At 43.6% G+C, this 22,630-nt stretch overlaps 1 non-coding gene across 1 annotated transcript; it reads left to right on the top strand.

Annotated features, from left to right (window-relative positions):
* The first annotated feature begins 4,175 nt into the window (after positions 1-4,175).
* On the top strand, positions 4,176-4,367 carry LOC134413451 (U2 spliceosomal RNA). The gene has a single exon (XR_010026474.1). It is a non-coding gene; the product is annotated as a U2 spliceosomal RNA (small nuclear RNA).
* The last annotated feature ends 18,263 nt before the right edge of the window (positions 4,368-22,630 follow it).

Here is a 22,630-nt window from a genome sequence, read left to right as displayed (position 1 = left end):
TCAGAATATGAAGCATTGTGCAGCATCCTGGGAAATTTGAATTCATTCTGAATCCTATATCCTGATGTGACACTGTTCTGCTCCCTTCAATGCTCCATTATAACTATATTTTCAGTCTTTTCCACATGTGTAATTGATTTAAACTTCTCTTATTCACTCTCCATTCTCTCCTGTTCAGGTCATTTAGGCTGCTGCACCAACTGTCCGTTCTGACCCCCATGAATAGAGAGGATGTCACATGTGAGAAAAGCTGCCCACAGCTGATCCATTCATCCTATGCCCTTGTGAATACAGTTCAAAGGCACTCGGAGAATTTTAGACTACAGAATCAGAAGCACCATTCTCCTAGCAGCCAATTTTGTTACTCTGGCATTGAGCTTCAAATGCACAGGGAAGTTTGGCACTATGACAGAAAACTAGAATAAATTCCGATCCCAGGAGGCCTCCATTAATGGATGGTCTCATTTTGAATTTCCTTCGAAATAATCCATTAGTTATTAACTGAAGCTTCGTTCTAAGCCAGAGTTTGGAAACTGTGCTTTTAAACAGTCTGCAAGTGGAATACAAGGCTATGATGGGAAGATGTGTATGTGAGGGAAACAAATCATTCCGTTGGCACTTCGGCAACTGAGGCTATTATGGCTCCATTTTGGGCTTGCTTTTTCTTTTCTTTCTTTCTTTTTAAAAGGTGCCCTTTACATTTTACAAGCCCACCATGGGATTTGTCTTAACATGGATTGATCCACAATGAGTGCAGCATTTTAAACCCCACAACTATGTGGGCAGCACCATTTACTTGAGTATTTCCTTTAGAATTATGGGGAGGGACCCTTTTTGGAGGCTGCAGCTGATAAGCATGAATGACTAAAGCTCACGCTAGGCATTACTTGGCGTGGTCCTTTTCTCTGCATTTATTTTCCTAATCCAAACCAGCCATGAGCACCCTGTGTCTGAGTGGAAGATGTTGACAGTGGTTGATTAGCTTCATTCCCTCTGGGAATTTTTTCCAGCTCAAAATCCCGCCCCCCCCCCTCACATGCATTGCTTTTTCATGTGCTGAAAAAGGACCAGAGAGGAAAGGGTTAAGCAGACTCCCTCCTATGTAGCAGAATGAGATGGTAGATTGTACTGCACCACTTCAAATTGTAGATGGGGAAAATCACTTATGATTTAAAACTCTCTGCAAATAGTGGGGGGGAGCCAATGCCTCACCAGAGTTCTATCTGCTGTGCTGAGTTTGTTCTTTTGAAGGGGGGAGGCATTCAAATTTGCATCTGCCCACACACAATCTGCAATGGTACTGGACATTCTAGTACTTCAGCATTCTACCTCGGGATGTCACGACAGTCCTCGGGGGATGAGAAGATGGAGTCTGATGGACTCTTCTGTATCCTCCCTCCCAAACCCTGCTGCCAAGCCATGGGGTGCTCGAGGACCCACTAAATGACTGCCCCACGGCTCGGTGAGAGCCCTACATCTCAGTGAGAGCCCCGAAGTAGCCACCCACCCCTTACCAAGCTGCTATTTTGCACAAGAACAGTGGCATGGGCATTTCCAGGAAGGGAATGTTGTGTAAATGGCAGCCATAAAAGGGCCATTTACCAAACATTGCAAGTATGAATGGAGCATTCACACCTGTAATGTTGCATAAATGGTCCTTTATGGCCACCATTTACACAACACTCCCTTCCCGGAAATGCCTGAGCTGCCATGGTTGTGCAAAATGGTGCCTCTGTAAGAGGATGAATGGCCCTGTGGCTTCAGCAGGCACTCAATGAGGCAGTCAGAAGCTCACATAGTACCATGAGTGGGACGAATGATGGGTGGGTGGAGGGCTTGGCAAGCAGCCAACAAAGCCAATTAAGAGTGAGTCTGTCCATCCCTAATTCTACCACCTTATTCTGCTGCATATGTAGACACAATCCAACACTGATTTGGGTTAAAAACAATATGGCGGATAAATAGAAATTAACATGACAAGCAATTATTTGTTAGTACATCCTTCCCAACCTGGTGTCCTGGGACATGCTAGGAGTTGTAGTCTAATACATCTGAAAGGCAACAGGTTAGAGAAGGCTGCCTTAGTGCATATTGCATGTGTGCACTTGCAACTTCAATGGCTACCTCTTGCCTTCAAGCACAATTGCTGATATTGATTTATAATGATGTCTGTGGGTTCAGTCCTATATGCAAACGATACCAGCTCCTTTCCATTTACTCTTTGCTATCTCTGAGAACATTCATTCAGCGACATCTTTTAGTTGCATCATCCATTGTGAAGGGGGAGTAACACAGAACTCCCTCAAGGGATTGAATGAATGCTGTGTGGAGAGCACATATACTCAAGGAGGCACTGTTATGAGACTGGGAGGGGTGGATAACGTTTCCTCCTGGAACACACCATCTTTACACAAGTTCCCCAGATTTTTTTTTTTTACAGGAGAACATGGGTAGTCTTGCTTGTGGGTTCCTGCTCAACAGCTGGTTGGCCACTGTGTGGAACACAAAGCTGGACTAAACGGAGCCTTGGCCTGATCCAAAATGGTTCTCCTTATGTTCTTATGATCAAACTTCTTAACAACTGTAAACCTGCATATCAAACGCCCAGGGTGGTTGGAACTCGTCAGCCTATTTTTAAAAAAAGAGATTGAGATTTTGGTCACCTTTTGGAGTACAGAAAAGCGAGATCAGGCCAGGGTGCTCAGCAGGGTGCCAAGCGACCAGATGCTCTAGGGGAGCACTGTGGATTTATATTAGAAGTATGGGTTTGTCACAGGTTCCCTGCCCAATCAGGTTGCCTTCTTGAGTTTAGATATATCTTTTCCATGCATGCATCTGTATATGTGAAGAACTCATTAAGAATTTCCGTGGGATGTTCAGCAGGAAAGGCATGACAGTGCATGGTTCTGGTGGTGAGCAGGCCTAGCCCACAAGGCCCGTGATCCGCTCTGCTCATTCTTTCAATGTATGGAGGGGATTGTGAGAACACCTCCCCCCCCCCACAACACATATAACTAGATTAAAAGTTAAAACAAACTGCTCGATAAAAGCTGGCTTTCAAGGAATGCTGGTTGGGGTATTAAATGCCACTACCTGAACGGAGCCCTCTCTACAGCTGCTCTCCAATTTTGGAAAACCCATGGACTTTCCTATGATAAGATTGTCAGTTGTAGTTTGATTTTCAGAACAACAAATTGGCGGTTCTTAGCTGGTACCCCACCAAAGTATTTAGCAGCCACCAACCTGCTCAACTTCAGATATGGAACCAGAATAAGTACCTTTAGAAAATTCCCTGGGCCTCAGTTCTTTGTTATATCCTTTTCCGTGGCATGGTGGAGAACTCCCATTTTGGTTCCCCTCGGTGCTCCTGATCCGAAATGCCACCATCGCGCACATCTCTTTTCTTCCCATCTGAGGTTCAAGACAGGCAAATTCTAGCTCCCACACCTTGGCTCATCACAGCAATGCGCACTTGGAGGCCACTTCCCATAAAGCATTTATTTTCCTTCCATGCCATCCCTTCCAAGTTCCAGTCTAGTAAAAATTAAAGCTGGCATTTCTCTCTGCAGGCAGATGTGTTTCATAATGCATGTACATATATTTTATTAATTCTGTTTTTTTGTAGATCCCTGTTTGCATACGTTTTATTATTCCTTCTAGCTGCTTTGCTGGGAAATGTGGCTGCAGGCCAGCATAGAGGAAAGAAACATAGCTTGTGACAATGTTTGGGATACAGGGCATCAAAGGCAGAAACAATCATCAATCCCGTGTGTTAAGGTGCTTCTTTAAAATATGCAATGATTTTGGTATGACAACTAGCCAAAACATTACCTCTGCTAGCAATTAACTATCCTTTTACAGTAGCTATTTTTAATAAAATAAAATAAAATGAGTACCTCTTTTTTCTATAGCAGGGGTCAAGAATGCAATGGGGGCTGGTGACTCCTGTTTCACTGGGTTAGTGAATCCACTCTGGATTTTAGTCAGAACCAGTCAGAACTCTAAAGGAGCTGTCCAAAGTTCTGGGCCCATTTTGGGTATAGCGTTCGGCACTTTCGGTAGCTTCTTTAGAGTTCTGTCTGGTTCTGACTGAAACCCAGAGCAGATTCACTGCCCCACTGAAATAGAAGCCATCAGATTCACTGCCTAAAAGGATATGGATGTAAAACAACAACTGTGCTTCTCGGCCTTTTGGCTAAGATCAAGTGTACTATCTCTTCTTATCAGTTTAATATCTGATATGTTCTCTACTTGAGGACTATATATTAAATGGATGTTTGGAATTGGGAGTTGGAATAGGGGCTTGCTCCATAAATATTATGTAAACCGCCCAGACAGCCTTGGCTATGGGGCGGTATACGAATGTAATAAACAACAACAACAACAACAACAACAACAACAACAACAACAACAACAATGGGAAAAGGTGGGAGAGCTACCAGCTTCCACTGCTTTTTGGCATTGTTTATTCCTTTTAGTTTCTGGTATTAGTAATGGGAAGTGAAGTAAGCATGAGCATTTCACCCAGTTTCTGCTGCAGGATGCATTGCCAAGGACTTTTCCCAAAGGTCCCAGGTAATTACTTGCTCTATTCCCCAAGAAACAAATGCTTTTATGTCTCTAGTATAGGTGATCCTTTTATAGTTTTAACCTATTCCCAATTCACCCAGTGTCTTCTGCAGTAAGTGGGTCACTCATACGTGATCTGGTCCAACACTACACTTATAATGCATGAATTAGATAAGAAGAACTGTCGTTTGGAACATCACATGCTTCTGTTGTTGTGAAAGCAACGTAAGGTGGCACTGCCACCTTTTCTCCTTAATAGGATGGCCATGTGTCCTTCTTTACAGAGGACTGTCCTGTATTTGAAGCCATGCTCTATTTGAAAGGTTGTCCAGTCCATGTCGACTTTAAAGATAAAGGCAAGGAACCATCAGGAGAAGCAGGCATCCAGTTCAACTGGTCAGTCTTCCCTTCTATGGTGAGATGTGGAGCGAGGAACTTTGTTCAGGAGCTTTAAATCAGGGGTGAGGAACCTCTTTCAACCCAAGGGCCAAAGTCAGGTTTGGAGAAGACCTTGGGAGTCACATTCGAGTGGTGGGTGAGTGGGGCTGAAGGGAAAGGGGGTAGGGCAAAGGGGGCGGGGCCAAAATTCAAAAAATAGCAGCCTCTTGTGGCTTAAAGCTTGGGGTTTCTCTTCACAGGGGATTTCTTGCAGCTGGGGTGCATTGTGAAGTCGTTTGCAGCACATGATATTTGTGGCCGGCACAATCCCAACCAGCTGCTTCCATCTCAAAAAAGCCACAGTATCTGAGAGTCATTTTACTCTGTTCTTTTTAGTTAAAGCAGCTCCCTGGCATTTCCTCTGCAATGTACGCCTGTTCCTCCGCATTAATTCTTAGGCTTGCCTATGTGACCAGGGCGTTTCTACACCTGCCTTTTCCCCCGGGATCATCCCTGTGCATCCAAACGACACACAGGGGATCCCGGGAGCAGGCAGGGGGGATCCCTCCATTTTCCTGGGATAACCCTTAGGTTTAGAAAGGCCCCTACCTGCCTCTTTCCCATCACTCCTTTTCTGAGCCCATTCCATTGGGAGCCATAAATATGAGCTTTCGTATTGCTGTGTTACTTGCTTCTGCATGGGGTTTAATACATGCTTGGGCCAAGAGGTTGGTGCTTCATATTTCCATATGTATGTTCATTCTGACTTTTTTTTTTCCTCATTGCGAGGAATGAGCCATCTTCCCACACAAATTTGGTTGCCAAAGTCACAGTGAGGAATGTAGAACACAATTTTCTCAATATTACATATTTGAACAGCAGTTTGTTAATTTTGGTTACTTTAGGTGAAGATTAATTACCGTTTTACAGTAGCCCCAGCTTCTATTAGTTTAGGATTTACATCTTCAAATGATAACATCAGTGTTTGTCTTGAATAAAACATTTTTAACCTAGACAAGTTCATTACATTCTTGAAGGTGAACTATCAGATTAAAGCAACCATGAAGTTCTTGATTCAGTTGACAAGTGGAAAATATATTAATTTGCAGTTGTTGTGCTTTTGTTTTTTAAAGTAGCATTGCTTAACATATTTTAATCTTGGTTGGGTTGGGACAAATACTGGTGTGTTTTGAAATGCTACATGTTACTTCTGGTGATGAGTTATGCATTTGTCTTTAGAGTCCTAACCTCATCCACTTCAAAGCCCACTGAAGTTTCCAATTTATATTACTAAGATAAACCTTTATAGCTCGAAAAGCCCAACAAATTGCTCTTTCACATAACTAACCTGAACTGCATGGGATATTTCACTGCAATTGAAGTGTGTGCTTGATGTGACCCAAATATCATGGACATTATTATTATTAGAGTATTGAAAGCAACAAAGCTACGTATTTCATACAAATGATGACACTTGTCCTAATATATCCATTCTAATAAATGACCAGGCACAAGTAATCAAAATGGGGGTTATACATAACCCCCCCCCCAATGCATTGAAAGATACTCAGAGGGAACCTCTTGAGCAAGCTCCACCCATGCCTTCCCCCTCCTCTGAAGACTGTTTGGAGAATGTTCATACTTACTCGTTCTTCTGTACAGGTGTACATAAGTCATCTCAGATTCTTTTGTAATAAATCAGGAAGGGTTCTGGTCCTACTGATGGGGCTGAACTCAGAGTGTGGTGTTGGCGGAGTGCACCTCAGCTCCCTGGGATGCCGCAGGGCACTATCTCAAGTGCTATTCAAAATCTATATGAAGCCACTGGGAGCAATCATCTGGGGATTTGGAGCGAGGTGTCATCAGTAGGCAGGTGACCCCAAGCTCTATTTTCTCCATTACATCTAAATCAGGTGTGGTCATGCAGCCTGGACCAGTGCTTGGATGCTGTGGGGGCTGGATGAAGGCCAATAAACTTAGGCCTTAGCTAGACCTAAGGTTTATCCCGGGATTGTCCCGGGGTCATCCCTGCCTGCTCCCAAGATCCCCTGTGTGTCATTTACATGAACAGGGATGACCCTGGGACAATACCCTGGGACATACTCAGCTAAGGCCTGAGTATGAATCCTGACAAGATGGAATCACTGTAGGTGGGTGTGTTGGAGGTCTGGGAAATAGGTCAATTGTCTGTTTGCAATTGGTGTTTGGGTGCACACTTTGTGGGATTTATTTATTTATTGCATTTCTATACTGCCCAGTTTTAAAGTGCACACTCAAAATGTGCACTTTTCCCTTGTAACCTAAAGAATTACCTTTTTGGATGCAACCACAAATTTTGAAACTTGCAAGATTTTCTGAAAAATTGTACTCCTGTTAGTGTTTAGTGTTGTGAATGGGGCAAATTTAAAAGAAAAAGAAAAAAGAACCCAAATGAAATTCTCAAATATCCCCAATACAGAATGTGGTTGCTCAGATGCTTGCAAGGTGAAGTAGCCACACTATATCATGCTTGCTCAGTACCAGATGTGCTAGTTATCCGTTCATTTCCAGGACAAATTGAAAGTGATAGTTTTGCCTTGAATGGGTTTCTGCCAAGTTATTTGAAAATGTCTGTGGCTTGGGATCAGCATCAGAAGACCTGCTCACTGGCTCACCTTTAAGATTAGTTATACAGCAGGAGGCATTAGGAGCAGGGTCTTCTCAGTAGTGGTTCCTATTCTGTAGAATGACACGTCATCAAAAAAGAGGACAAAATATGCATAACATTTGCAAATAGATTATTTTATTAAAAATCCTGTAATAAAACAAAATGCGACCAGAAACATGACAAAACTTGAAGGTATATTATTGTAACGTATGGTTAATACAAAAGGATGGGATTCAAACATTTATTTACAAATTTTTGAAAAAAGTATGAATATGTCAGATGGGGTGAAAATAATATGGAAAGATGATCCTTGGATACCAATAGAGGAAAAAGAGCATTCTTTGAGGTTGAAGTGCTGACTCCAGACTTGGAGAAGGAGATCTCTAGTATCTTAGGACCCCTCAAATGCTATCTAGGGGCCATAGGATTGCTCTGTTAAATAGTTTAAAATAAATAAATAATTTTGCTCAGAAATAAAATTTTCTGCCTCCATCCAGTAGGTTTATTCTCTAGTAAGTGTGCTTTGGATTCTATCTATTAATCTCTCTCTCTCTCCCCTCCCTTGCTAATTTATTTGTACATGGGCCTTCCATAGAGCTATTTGAAACTGATTATATTTTACCATTCTTTTACCTATTAAACAATGGAGACAGACTGAGCGAATTCCTATGCTCAGCTCTGAGTGCTTTTCCTCGTTGAAATTGATATTTAAAGAAAAGCAGGAAGAAATGGAAAATACTCTTAGATTATTGCAGCTGATTACAGGATTTTCCACTTAAATTAATTCAAGATTTACCTTAATCCTCCATTTATTAACTTAATCAAAATTTCTGGAAGCCAATCATGAGTTTAGTTGAAATCAAAAGACCCCCTTAATCTTTTGCCTTTTAGGTACATATTGCATTATGTGAACGAATGGCTTGATTTCCCCCCCCCCCCTTCGGTGGTTATCCAGAGAAAACTTTTATATGTTACATAAAAGGGAGTACAAAGTTCAAGGTCAGACTCTCTCCACTTCCCTTTCATGGACGACTGCACTCTTCTTTACATTATATATTCCAACCAGAAAAAGGGTTTCCATTCCCTAAAAAAATCTCAGATTTTAAATTACATATTCTGAATCAGGAGAGAGTAATAACCTGAGGACGTGGACATGATCTTAGACAGGTGAGTGGGACTTGTCATGTGTGATCTTGACCCACCTTGGCTGATTGCAACGGATAAGTCAAGCTTAAATCAATGGGTGAGAGAGGTGTTTAATACTCTTAAATTAAGATTTCCACTCCTCTGGATATTCTGAGCAACACCCAGGAAACTTGTTTAGGAGGTAGGAAGGATGGGAAGCGGCCATGTTGTGAGCTCCAGTTGAGGGTCAATTAACAGGTCTCATGGGCAGTTTATTGTTTTGTTTCATATTTCTTCCTACCCCACTCCACCGTCCCCCACACAAGTGTATGCATGCAGTCTCTCTCTTCCTGGGTTTGAGGCGTTTTTGTCCTCTTATACTTCTGCAACCCTTTATGTTCCCCTGATCATACTGATACTTCCTGCTACTTTGTGGATGCCATTTTAGCTACATAAGAATTGCCGCATGTTCCCAACCATCACTAATAAAAGTAATTATAGTCTCTTCAATCTCTTCATTTCAGAACCTGATGGATTATAGATAGATTCTGAAATGACAATGTAATGATCTAAGATCTCTGGGGTTTTAAAGAAATAAAATGATACAAAAAATACATGATTACACCTTCTCAAATGAAATTGCAATGATTTCTTGGTACCTTCCCCTCTTTTCCTAGATTGGTTCATTTGCCATTCATAAATTGTAGTTACTTCATAAATTGTAGCCACAGTTCCTACGTGGCAGAAACTTTGGGTATCAGAATTAATATGAATTATTTTGGGCAACACACACACACACACACAGTTGGGGGGGGGAAGAGAATATTAAGTAATAAAATTGGAATGTCAAATACTGATGTGTGATTTTTGCATTCTGTGTAAATGGTCACTTTTCCAAGCAAATTTCAGCTTTTGAATACACGAGTTTTCAATTTCTGGTGATGAGACATGTTTCATAGCAAGCCAGGAAGATCTGAAATGCACACATAACCATATTCTCTTACACATCAGATATTGATAGGAAGCCTATCAATATTTTTCAGCACTGATTCCTTAGGAGGAAAAACATCATAACAATGTCTGGATGCAATGAGACAATGAGAATTCTGACAATACAGCTAAATCTGGGGTGGAGGAAGGGAGGAGAACCTCACCCAAAATTAAATTTTGCATATAGAAATCCTCCACATTGTCATCTCAGAATTTTTATTTTGCATTTTTAAGAGCTTGAGAGCTGTTGAATCCATGCAAAATTGTCTTCCAGCATTTAACAAAGATTTCTAGTCTTCTGCCCCAGATTTCAAGGAGCTAGAAAAACAGCACAGTTTGACACAACAAATTGTCGCGGCAGTTGTGCTACCATCCTTTTTTATTTTGGGGGAGGGAGAGCAGTGTGCAGCCATCAGACATCCGTTGGAGACCTTGTTATGGATCAAAATGTCCTGCTTATACAAACATGATGCTTAATCTTCCTTTTTAATCTTGATTTTGACTTTCAATATAAATTACTTAGTCTCAGGTGTCACCTTAAATTGATTTGTTATGCTAAATACCTGCCAAATAAATAATGAACTCCCGAATTAGTCTATATGCAATAAGACAAGGAGTGAGTTATTTCTAACAATTCCTTTTATCAGGTGAGGATTAAATTATTTTTATGGTTTGACGCTCAGGTCTGGCTCCCCTCTGGAAATGTGCTAGAGACACTTAACAATCCCCGATCCCCTAGCACATACTTTCTGATATTAAATGTCATTGCTTTTCAACATTTTATCATGTTATGATAGCTGCCTCAATTGGAATAATACAAACCAAGAAAGACAAAAAGAACCCCATTAATGTATATCAGAAGGCTCACCCAATGCTATTCTTTTCCATTCAGTTACAGTATATGCTCTGAGATGACACCATAAGGACAAAGAGATTTTTATTTTATTTTTTGGCCTCTCTTTCATAATACTAGAACTCAGGGTCACCCGAAGAAATGTACTGACAGTGGATTCAAAACAGACAAGAGGGAGTACTTCAGACAGTGCATAATTTATGACAGTTGTTTTTTTAATTAGCTCCAATATCTTACAATAACTGTTTTTCAGATGTTTCAAATTGGTTTTCTTTTTTACTTTTTTTGTATTAAAGACGTTATATTATGTTTCAATTATTTTGTACTTATGGCTTGTGATTTTTGTGAACTATCCAGAGAGCTTTGGGAATTGTGGGAAATTTGGCCATTATGGGAAATTAAAATGGTGGCTCGACCAGCCACTACTTGGACCAATGCTCCCTGCAGCCCACTGACTGTATCAGGGGCCATTGATGGAGGAGACAATGGTGAGGAACGATGGGAGTTGTGGTCAAAGAACATCTGGAGGGCCAAACATTCCCTGCCTCAGTTCTGTCGTGACCAGGCTGGTTCTGTGGGCTAATAATTAGGGCTGTGCATGGACCCCCGATCTGCTTCTCTTCCACATTCGCAACTTACAGATCAGGTCCACTCCGCAGCAATCCGCCTATGGTCTGCTTCGCTTCACTACGGAGCTCTGGATCCGAATTGGAGCGCCGTCCCCCCCCCCATAGACTTGCATTGAAATCCAAATGCTTATAACTTTTTTCTGTTAATGTTAGAAACCTCAAAATTGGCACCATGAGACCTTATCCATGTCTACACATTCATGCCAAGCCTCAAGCAAATCCAAGCATCCCCTGATTTTCAGGGATTTTTTGAAAATCTGACACCCCATTTTCAGAAATGGAATCTACTCTGACATTTTTACAGACACAAACTTGAAAGTGGGCACCCTCACAGATGCCACCTAGATCCACATTCATGGCAAGCTTCAAGCAAATCCCATAATCCCCTGAATTTTGGCGATTTTTTAACTTTTAAAGCATCACCTTCTAACCCAAATTCACACCCCTTTCAATATCTCTGTCACTGTAAAAGTTAGAAACCTCAAAATTGGCACCATGACAGCTTATCCATGTATCCACATTCATGCCCAGTTGGAAGCAAATCCAAGCATCCCCTGATTTTGGGGGGATTTTTGAAAATCTGACACCCCATTTTCAGAAATGGGATTTACTCTGACATTATTACAGATAAAAATGTGAAAGTGGGCACCCTCACAGATGCTATCTAGATCCACATTCATGGCAAGCTTCAAGCAAATCCCATCATCCCCTAATTTTTGGTGATTTTTTTTCCTTTTACTTCACCCCAGGAGGACAGGCAGCACTGGGAGCAAGCATGCCAGAGGCTTGTGGGATTGAACCACAAAGCCCATCATGTAATACAGCTCCCAGGCACCAGGCGGGCAGAGAGGCAGGCAGAGATGTACGACTATGCCATAGATCTATGGAGAAGTAAGTCCCAGCAGATACCCCACCATAACAGCACCCAGGCGGAGGTGGGAAGGCAGGCATGCAGCAGACATTTCTGGGGGCACAAGGAAGTGAGCAAAGGATTGTTTCAAAGCCAGTAATGCAAACCATCCCTGTGAGGTGGGAGCAGCACAGAGAGATGCCTTTTCTTTTGCATCCCATAACTAGGGGACTAGGAGGATAAGAGAAAAGCTTTGTGATCCTTGCTTCAGAGTTGATTGACTGCACTGTGATCACAGCCATTAAAAATGTTAATAATAGCAGTACTAATTAATGGTATTCCCCGTAGTAACCTATGGCTGCGAGAGCTGGACCATAAGGAAAGCTGAGCGAAGGATGATAGATGCTTTTGAACTGTGGTGGAGGAAAATTCTGAGAGTGCCTTGGACTGCAAGAAGATCAAACCAGTCCATACTCCAGGAAATAAAGCCAGACTGCTCACTTGAGGGAATGGTATTAAAGGCAAAACTGAAGTACTTTGGCCACATAATGAGAAGACAGGATACCCTGGAGAAGAGGCTGATGCTAGGGAAAGTGGAAGGCAAAAGGAAGAGGGGCCGACCAAGGGCAAGATGGATGGATGATATTCTGGAGGTGACAGACTTGACCTTGCGGGAGCTAGGGGTGGCGACAGCCAATGGAAAGCTCTGGCATGGGCTGGTCCGGAAGCGACTGAACGAATAAACAACAAAAATTAATACTAATAGTAATAATAATAATAATAACAACAACAACAATAAGGAGTTGAACCACAATGAAAGCCTGCCTGACTTCACTGAAGAGGGAAAGCCAGGAGAGCTTAGGCTATGGGGTGTATAATAAATGTAATAAATAAATAAATAAATAAATAAATAAATAAATAAATAAACAAAGGAGAGGTGGAATTAAAAGCAGCAGTGTTGCTGAATCACAACAAGAAGTTTTTTTTTTTTTTAAAAAAAAGGCTATGTCTGTCTTTTACCAGTAAGAGGAAAGTAGACATGCCCAGGGGGAGGGGGAACTGTGCCCATTTGACTGGCCCTGTCTAGGGACCAGTCTTTAAGAAGCTAACTTACACTTCAACTCATGACATAGTAGCTTCTCCACTGGTTAATCTTTGGAGAGTTCTGATGACCCTCCAAGGGCAGGAGTGTGCACTTGGCATGTTCACATGCCCCAGGGAACCTCATCCTTGCACCACATCTATTCAGTTGTTCACCAATGTTAGGGTGGGTAGCAGTGCTGTGTTTCCTATCTGTTATTTATTTGCTTAGTATATGATTTCAGGTTGTGTTTGTGCGTTTGGTGGGGCTACTGTTTCAAAAAACACTGGGAAAACTCCGTTCAGAGACTAAGAAAGAAAAGTTTCCCAGCATTCCAAGTTAAGTATCCCATTTTGCTTATCCCCCACTCCAACTTTGGGATTGGAGGATGCTTCATCAGGTGATCACAATTGGGAGTTGAATCTGCCTTTCAGTGCTTCAAAAAAAAGGTACCCATCCCGCTTTTTTTACCCTATTTTTAAAAAAATTATAGCAAGCAAACCACAGCATGCAAAGTGCTGAAAATAGGCACAAAATGACCCCCCATTTACGGTTCACTAAGCACGGTGAGTTTCAAGGAGGTAGCTTGAAAAACAAAAAAGTTATCCGCTAATCTTTTCTGCAATGCAATCCTATGGGGAAAAATATCCAAAATGGCAGGCAAAGCGCTCTGTGAAAAGAGAGCGGTCTGCTTGTGGTCGCTTCTCTTCGCTGTGCTCCGCTAGCCCCCCGATCTGCTTCTCTTCCACCTGTACAGGAGGCGGATCACCCCGCTTCACTGTTGCTTCTCTGAACCAAAGAGAAGCGGATCACAGCCCTACTAACAATGCATGCTTACTCAGAAGCAAGTCCTATTCAGAAGTCTTATGTCTACTCAGAAGTAAGTCCAATTGTCTTCAATGGGGCTTACACCCAAGTAAGTGTGCTGAGGGTCTTATGTCTATCCAGAGTAAGTCCTGGCTTTCCTGGGTGCTGCAAGGAAACAGTACAGCAGATACCCCCTCCCTTCCTTTGCAGACATTACTAGGTGAGCCTAATATAATAAGCTCCAAATATTGCACCAAACCCACATTCTGATACTTGTTCCAGGCCATAGTCTGTATTGTGCAAAATGGGCTGTAATGGCAGCTTCCAAGTGAGGTAAGTCAACCAAACTCACCAGACTCACATTGCTAGGTGGGACAGATGTAAAAAGTTCCAAATCTTGCACCGAAAGCACGTTCCAATACCTGTTCCGGGCCATAGTCTACATTGCACAAAACGGGCCGGAATGGCAGCTTCCAAGTGTGCTATCAACCAAACTCACTAGATGCACATTACTAGGTGAGCCTGATATAATAAGCACCAGAAGCTAAACCAAAACCACGTTCCGAAACCTGTTCCGAGCGATAGTCCATATTGTGCAAAACGGGCTGTAATGGTAGCTTCCTCGTGGGGTAAGTCAACCCAACTTACCAGACAAGTACTAGCTGAGACTGATATAATAATACCCATTCCGGGCCATAGTCTGTATTTCGCAAATTGTCCAGAATGGCAACTTCCAGGTGAACCAAATCAGCTCCCAACTTCTTTTGGGGAACAGCCCCATCTGGCCAGATCTGCAGAGACAGTTTATAACAGAGTTTGTTGCTTGTTTGCTACTAGGGGTGTGCACGGACCCCCCGCTCCGCTTCACTTGCAGATCCGCCATTTTCCGGATCGGGCCGCTCCGCCCCGCCCCCGCTCCGCCCACTTCCGCTCCGCTCCGCCCGGAGCTCCGGATCCGGATCCGGAGCTCCGTTTCCCCCCCCCCATAGGCTTGCATTGAAAGCTAAAAAATTATACAACTTTTTTTCTGTTCAAGTTAGAAACCTCATGTTTGGCACCATGACACCTCATGGGGATATACACACGCACGCCAAGTTTCAAAGCAATCCCATCATCCCCTGATTTTTGGGGAATTTTTGAAAATCGGGCACCCCACACACAACATCCCTGCGAGGTGGGCAGGGGAGGAGGGAGGGAAGGCAGGCAGGCATGCAGCTGGCATTTCTGGGGGCATAAGGAAGTGAGCCAAGGATAAGCCAGTAATGCATATAAAATGGAATAAATCAATCAATAAACAAAGGAGGGGTGGAATTAAAAGCAGCAGTGTTGCTCAATAAACAGCAAGAAGAATTTTTTTAAAAAGGCTATATCTGTCTTTTACCAGCAATAGGGGGACGTGCCCGGGGGAGGGGGAAGTAGCTGCCAGTTCAAGACACTGACAGCCACCAACAGCTCTGAGAAGAAGTAAAACGCTCACTTCGACTCATAACAGGCATTGCTCCACCACTGAAAAGTGACCATTCACTTCAACTCATGATAGGCATTGCTCCACCGTTTTACTCTCTTTGGAAGGCTCTAATGGCCTTCCAGTGCAGGAGAGAGTGGGGGCAAGTCCACGATGAGATGCCCTAGGGGAGCTCATCCCCTTGCACCACATCGATTCAGTTGTTCACCAAGGTTAGGGTGGGGAGCAGTGCTGTGTTTCTATCTCTTATTCTTGGCTTAGTATATGATTTCAGGTTGTGTTTGTGCATTTGGTGGGGCTACTGTGTTAAAAAACACAGGGAAAAGCCCGTTCAGATGAAGAAAGAGAAGTTTCCCAGAATCCCAAGTTACCTGTTTTGCCTATGCCCTCCTCCAACTTTGGGATCATCATGACCGGGAGCTGACTCTGCCCCTCAGCCCTTTGAAAAAGGTATTTTTCCCGCCGATTTTTTAAAAACCTCTAGCCCGCGACCCGTACGATGCAGAAAGTTGAGAGTGGTCTCAAAATGACCCCCATCCACGACTCTCTGTGCACAAGAATTTTCAGAATGATAGCTTAAACCCCCCCCAGTTATCCCCGATTCTTTCCCTCAATGCAATCCTATGGGCGAAAAGCCGAAAACGCCGTTTGAGCCGCGCGGTTGACCCGATTTTCACAAAAATATAGCCCGCGACCCGTACGATGCAGAAAGTTGAGAGTGGTCTCAAAATGACCCCCATCCACGACTCTCTGTGCACAAGAATTTTCAGAATGATAGCTTAAACCCCCCCCCAGTTATCCCCGATTCTTTCCCTCAATGCAATCCTATGGGCGAAAAGCCGAAAACGCCGTTTGAGCCGCGCGGTTGACCCGATTTTCACAAAAATATAGCACGCGACCCAGACAACGCAGAGAGGTGAGAGTGGTCTCAAAATGACCCCCATCCACGACTCTCTGTGCACAAGAATTTTCAGAATGATAGCTTCAAAAACAACGTAGTTATGCGCGATTATTTGCCGCAATGCAATCCTATGGCGAAATGTTTTCAAGATGGCGACCGGAGCGCTCCGCCTGAACTAGGAGCTCCGAAAAATGGGTGCTTCTCTTCGCCTTGCTTCTAGGGGGTCCGCGGTCCGCTCCTACTCCGCCTCTGGGTAAGGCGGAGCAGGCCAATCCGCTACTGCTTCTACGCTCCTAATCGGAGCGGAGCACATCCCTATTTGCTACTCCTTCTACTCAAAGCCTTGGAGTGCCAATTTCCGAAATGGCGAAATCAGCCAAATTCATACATTAGAACTGACTGAAAATTATGATTTTAAATACAGTCATACTGTGCAATCGACAATTTATAATGTCAAAGTTCCTGTTTCCTATGCATCCTTGTCAAGAAATTGACATAGTATATTGAATCAAATGAAAATAAATAGCTTGAAGTGTTCCAGTTTAAAACCTTCCATACAATTTAACTTTCTACTATTTGACTTACACTCACAGGGGAAGATTAAGCTGACATGCTGCTATTACTTTCAGCTGGACAAATATAACTTTGGCTAGTTTAATAATAGACAACTTTAGTTTGAGGATGGCTGCAGGATATCTGAACGGATATCAGAATGTGGTTTTGGTGCAAGATTTGGAGCTTATTATATCAGGCTCACCTAGTAATGTGTGTCTGGTGAGTTTGGTTGACTTACTTCACTTGGAAGCTACCATTCCAGCCCATTTTGCACGATACGAACTTTGGCCCGCAACGAGTATTGGAGAGTGGTTTTGTTGCAATATTTGGAAGTTTTACATCTGTCCTACATAGTAATGTGAGTCTGGTGAGTTTGGTTGACTTACCTCATTTGGAAACTGCTGTTTCGGCCCATTTTGCACAATATGGACATTGGCCCAGAACAGGTATTGGAACGCAGTTTCTTTGGATGTTTTGTGGCTTACTGCATCCCTGCCACGGAGTTATGTGTGACTGATGAGTTTGGTTGATATCGCTAGTTCAAAAGTAGCCATTCCGGCTGTCCCATTCTGTTCCGGATGTTCTTTTGGGAGTTCTGGGGTTAATGGTGATACAATATTACAATAGTTTTAGTCCTAAAATATTGTTACCAAGTGTTGCTAACACATGGCACTGTTTTTGGTATGGTTTTTTTAAAATATAAATGGGTCGTTCCGGCCTGTTCTGTTCCAGTTTTTTCACCATCCCGCTTTCCTGTATGAACAGGCATGGGGAGTAGCCCTCCCTCAAATCAACCCAAGGCTCCCCAAAGTTCTTCAAAACCAATTCCCTTCACCTCAGGTCAACCCGGTACTGCCCCATATTCAGGCCAAGGCAAGCCGAATCAGCCCGCCTCACCTCAGATTCAGGGGTTCAGCCCGAGGTGGTGCACAGCCCTACTTTAGAGTCCTGTACCCTATCCCACATGTGTTCCTGCTGTCACTTTTGCTGCTTCTGCTTTGAGCAGAGAGTATTAATGTCCCCTCCGTCCTTGTCCTAACCACTCTCAGGCTCTGGTACAGGTGGTGCTGTGATGTATAACACCTTCTCTATAGCCCTTTTGCCAGTGCTGGTGGTGGCTAAAGGAGGGCCTGGGCTGTATCTGTCATCAACATCTGCATCTGCAGATGTTGAGTCCTCTCCCCAGTTCAAAAAGTATTCCTACTCCCACTATTGCAGCTGCAGCTATGCAACTCAAAATGGTGGACCTTGGCCCATCACTGGCCTAGGACGTAGTAGCACTTTTGCTAGCAGAGGTAGGATTACAACAGTGCAGCCAAGATGCTCTCGGGCTGGTGGCAGGGAAGCTGCCAAAATGTGATTTTGGCCTATCACCAGTCCGCATGGCAAAGTTGAGGCTGCCTTCACTGTCAGACAAAGGCAAGCCTGCTGCCAGCCCAGCACACACCTGTCTATTTTCATGTCCACACTGCCTGATCACTTTCCTGACTTTCAGTGATGCTTCCAACTCAAAGCCTTTCTCAAAATACAACTGCCGTAATGTGACAATGCACAGTTTCATAGTGCAAACACGACAAAGAGCAACCCTAGTGAATGCAGTTTCTTCTGAGGCAGAGGAAGACCGCTGTCTTGAAATGATCCATTTTGGCAGACCTGTCCGTCCCTTGCTGAAAATTTAAATGTACTCCTGTTTGGCATTTGAGTTGCACAGGCTCAGGGAATAACAAGGTCAAGGAACAAGATGTGCTGTTTGGCATGAGCCCTCAGGCACCTGGTAACTAGTACCAAACAGAAGTAGCATGCTAGAGGGAACTCCTCACAGTGAATACAAATCTTTCTGCTGCTCTGTCACTGTGGGTTGAATATGAAATGTTCATAACAAGACTAAGAATTGTTTTTGTGTGTGTACTGTCCACCTGTGCAGGTATATAAGAGAAAATAACCAGAGATGACAGATTTTTCAAGTGCATCCTTTGCACCTGTGCCCATATGCATGCACAAAACATTTTTTAAAAATAGGGTTTGGGAGGAAGGGAGGAGAGGAGTTTCTCTTAAACCCAGAAGGAGGCAGGTTTAATTATTATTATTTTTTAAAATGTATTTAATAAAGAAAATCCTCATTTGTTTCTCTCTAGATCCTTCCGCCTCCCCACCCCATCTAATTCAAGACTGGTGTTATGCAAAAGCCAAGAACAGTGTTATGAAAACTTGTGTTGGGCCAAATCCTGCCCCTTATTTTCAGGAACTATCTCTCTCCCTGTGAAAGAAGCATTGTTTTTTCTGCCTCTTTCACAGGGAGGGGCGAAAATTCAGAGAATTTTGTCCTTGGCAAGGGGGGGGGCAGGGTTTAAGTGTAGGTGGTTGCTGAAGTTTAACAGAAATTCCCTTTGGCATTTAGAGGTGCCTAGCAGTTCTTAGCAATGCCTATTGGAGACCATGTGACCTCACCCTCTCCAATAAGCAGTCAGGAAGAACTCCTGGGCTCCTGAAAATGCCAGGGGTGTTAAAAGGAAGGAAGGAAGGAAGGAAGGAAGGAAGGAAGGAAGAAAGAAAGAAAGAAAGAAAGAAAGAAAGAAAGAAAGACAGACAGACAGACAGACAGACAGACAGACAGACAGACAGACAGACAGCCTCTCAACAATGGCTACATTTGAAAAGGTATGTGTCCCCCTCCCCAAGGAGAAAATTCTTTGAAATTCTCACCTCCCCCAGCTTCTTTTTCACTCACCCCCATGAAATGCCAAAATGGAATGGTGAAAATTTTTGGCACAGCACTAATCAACATTATTTTCAGATAGTCAAGTCCCTCCAGGTTAATTGCCTGAAACTCTTTTTGGACCACCCAGAAGATTGAAGATTGACATCAGTTGCTAGGGAATGTGGGTGTGAGGGTGCTGTTGCACCCATGTCCTGCTTGTGGTTGACAGCTAGTTGGACACTGTGTGAACAGAGTGCTGGACTTGGTGGACACTTGGTCTGATCCGGCATGGCTCTTCTTATGATCTTACTTTATGGTCTTGCTGCAGCTGTGGGAATAACTGAAATCTTGTGTGTCCACGTACATACATACTTACAAATTGCACAGGGCTATCTCCATGCAATAGTGGTGTTAGTGAGCATGGCAGCAATATTGTGGAGGGAACCTGGTGCCAGTGCTGCTTGTGTGATCCTGCCTGAGTATATAGATGTATAATGGGTACAGTGAATGGTTTCCAGTTAGGCTAGGGTGGCCAGTTAAGAACTGCTAAAAAAGAAAAAAAATGTATCACCAAAGAAGAGGACAACAATTTGTATAAAATTTGCATCAAATTTGCATATATATTAAAATATTATAATTTAAATATAAATGCAGTACATCTCACTATTGTGTGATAGGGATGGACAAATGAGTGATGTTCAAGATTGCTAGGATTGGCTGAACATCGTCTCGCAGCGATTGAATGGGAAATTTGTGCAAATCTCCCCAAATTTGCTCAAACCCTTTGAACAATTGATTAGATTGTACTTGGATATGGCTAAGATTCTGAGTAACGCTGCTGTTTTCAAATATCATAGAACATGCCATCCACCATGGGATTCTGAATGTACTTATCGTTCAACCAGCCTTGGACAGGACAGGCCTTCAAATAGAGGATGTCTACAAAATAGGGAACAATCCTCTTGCACCACTTTAAATAGAGGATTGTCTTCTGCCAAAGAGGAACACATAGCCATCTTTAGGGAGGGAGTGCAAGCTCACATCAGTTTCTCAAGCTCATGGAGAGCTCAGTCTCTGTCAGCACAATGGGACATTTCTTTCCTCCTCTCAGAGTTAAGCATACCTCACCTCTGTCTATGGAGACAGTTAATGTGGAGATGGATCCTTTAATTGAATAGTCTGTGAGCTTCACGCAGCTCCAAATGACAAATGGCCTACAGAAGACCATTTTTCTGTGTAGGGATTCTCAATTTGGGAAAGAGAGCTGTCTCCTTTGGAAATAAATAGTGCAACTGGAGAGTGAAGAAAATTGAAGTTTATTTTCTTTAGTTCCCTCCCCCCCCCAACACTTCTTGATACTGTCTACCACAGAGGGGAGTTGCAAAGAGGCATCATCAGGGAAAAATTGCCTCCAGCAGCATAAAATGGGTTACGTTTTGTTCCACAGTTGTCTTGCAGGCTGAGGCCAGACCAGGCCAGCTGTGCACACCCAGTGTGCTCAGATAGGGTAACCATATGAAAAGGAGGACAGGGCTCTTGTATCTTTAAAGCTGTATAGAAAAGGAAATTTCAGCAGGTGTCATTTGTATATATGGGGAACCTGGTGAAATTTCCTCTTCATCACAACAGTTAAAGCTGCAGGTGCCCTGCCCTCTTTTAAATCTGGTCACTCTAGTATAGCCCCTGCAACTTTAATTGTTGTGAAGAAGAGGAAATTTCACAAGGTTCTCCATATATACAAATGACACCTGCTGAAATTCCCTTTTCTATGCAACTGTTAAAGATACAGGAGCCCTGTCCTCCTTTTCATATGGTCACCCTAGCTCAGACCCTCTGAACACTTGATTAGATTGTGCCAATTATGGCACTACATGAGATTCAGAGTTAAGCCGCTATATTCAAATATCACAGAATACACCTTTCGCCCTGGGATTCCAAATGCACTTAACAAGCATTATCTGAACTTTACCAGTTGTTATAGTACCAGCCATTATAGTACAGGACATCTGAGGTTCTAGAAGACTAAAAAAGTACAAATGTCAGACTGTTTTACATTTATACACAAGCCAACATGGGCCATAGCTAGACTGGGCGAAATCCCGGGGTGATCCCCAGGATCATCCCTGTGCGTCCACATGACGCACAAGGGATCCCGGGATCAGGGAGGATGATCCCTCCCTTGCCCCAGGATCTCACCCTACCCTTTAGGCCTGGTTTTTCTGTGGTCTTGGGCTGAGCCCAAGACCGTGGAACATGTGGCTGGGCACCACGGTTTGGCATCCAGGAACTCACAAGGCCAACCTGCTTTGGGCCACCCAAATCTTGCTTTACCTTTGGTGCCAAGGCAAGGCAGGCACCCCCCAAAGTGCCCTATGATGAATCAGGGCTGTTTTGGAGGCTCTGAAATGGCCTCCAAGGCAAATCAGGGGGGACTGTGCACAGCCCTAGAGACCACCAGGATTGTCTCAACAATCATCTCTTGCCCAATTCCCATTCATGTTTACAATTGCTGCTCACTCTGTGGCCTTAGCTAGACCTACCTCTTAGTCCGCGATGGTGGGGAGAAGATCTCATGATGGTTTTATCGCGAGATCCCCCCTCTGTTTACATGCAGCGTGCGATGACCTCAGATGGAGAGGTGTCGCACCCACCATTTTTTCCAGTTAAAGGGCCAGCAGTGCACAAACGCTCATGTGCAAAAGGTAAGTTTTTTTAAAAAAAATAATTACTTCCCCTGCTCCCCCCACCTCAGCCCTGATGGGCGTGCGTGGGTCCTGGCTCTTCGCAAGGAATCGCGAGGAGCAGGGACAAACTACAGCACCTGGCCACATGTTCCATGGTCTCAGGCTCAGCCCAAGACTACTGAAAAACCAGGCCTAAAGGGGAGGGCGAGATCCCAGAGCAATGGAGGGATCATCCCTCCCTGATCTCGGGATCCCCTGTGCATCATCTGAATGCACAGGGATGATCCCAGGGATCACCCCGGGATTTCACCCCATCTAACTATGGCGTGTATGAAAAGGAAACTTGTGCAAACTGAGCAGTGATCAAACAGGAGATTTATGCAAATCTCCCCAATTTG

This window comes from Elgaria multicarinata, chromosome 1 (assembly GCF_023053635.1).
Source record: "Elgaria multicarinata webbii isolate HBS135686 ecotype San Diego chromosome 1, rElgMul1.1.pri, whole genome shotgun sequence".
NCBI classification, from domain to species: domain Eukaryota; kingdom Metazoa; phylum Chordata; class Lepidosauria; order Squamata; family Anguidae; genus Elgaria; species Elgaria multicarinata.
This window is presented reverse-complemented; position numbering and strand designations above follow the sequence as displayed.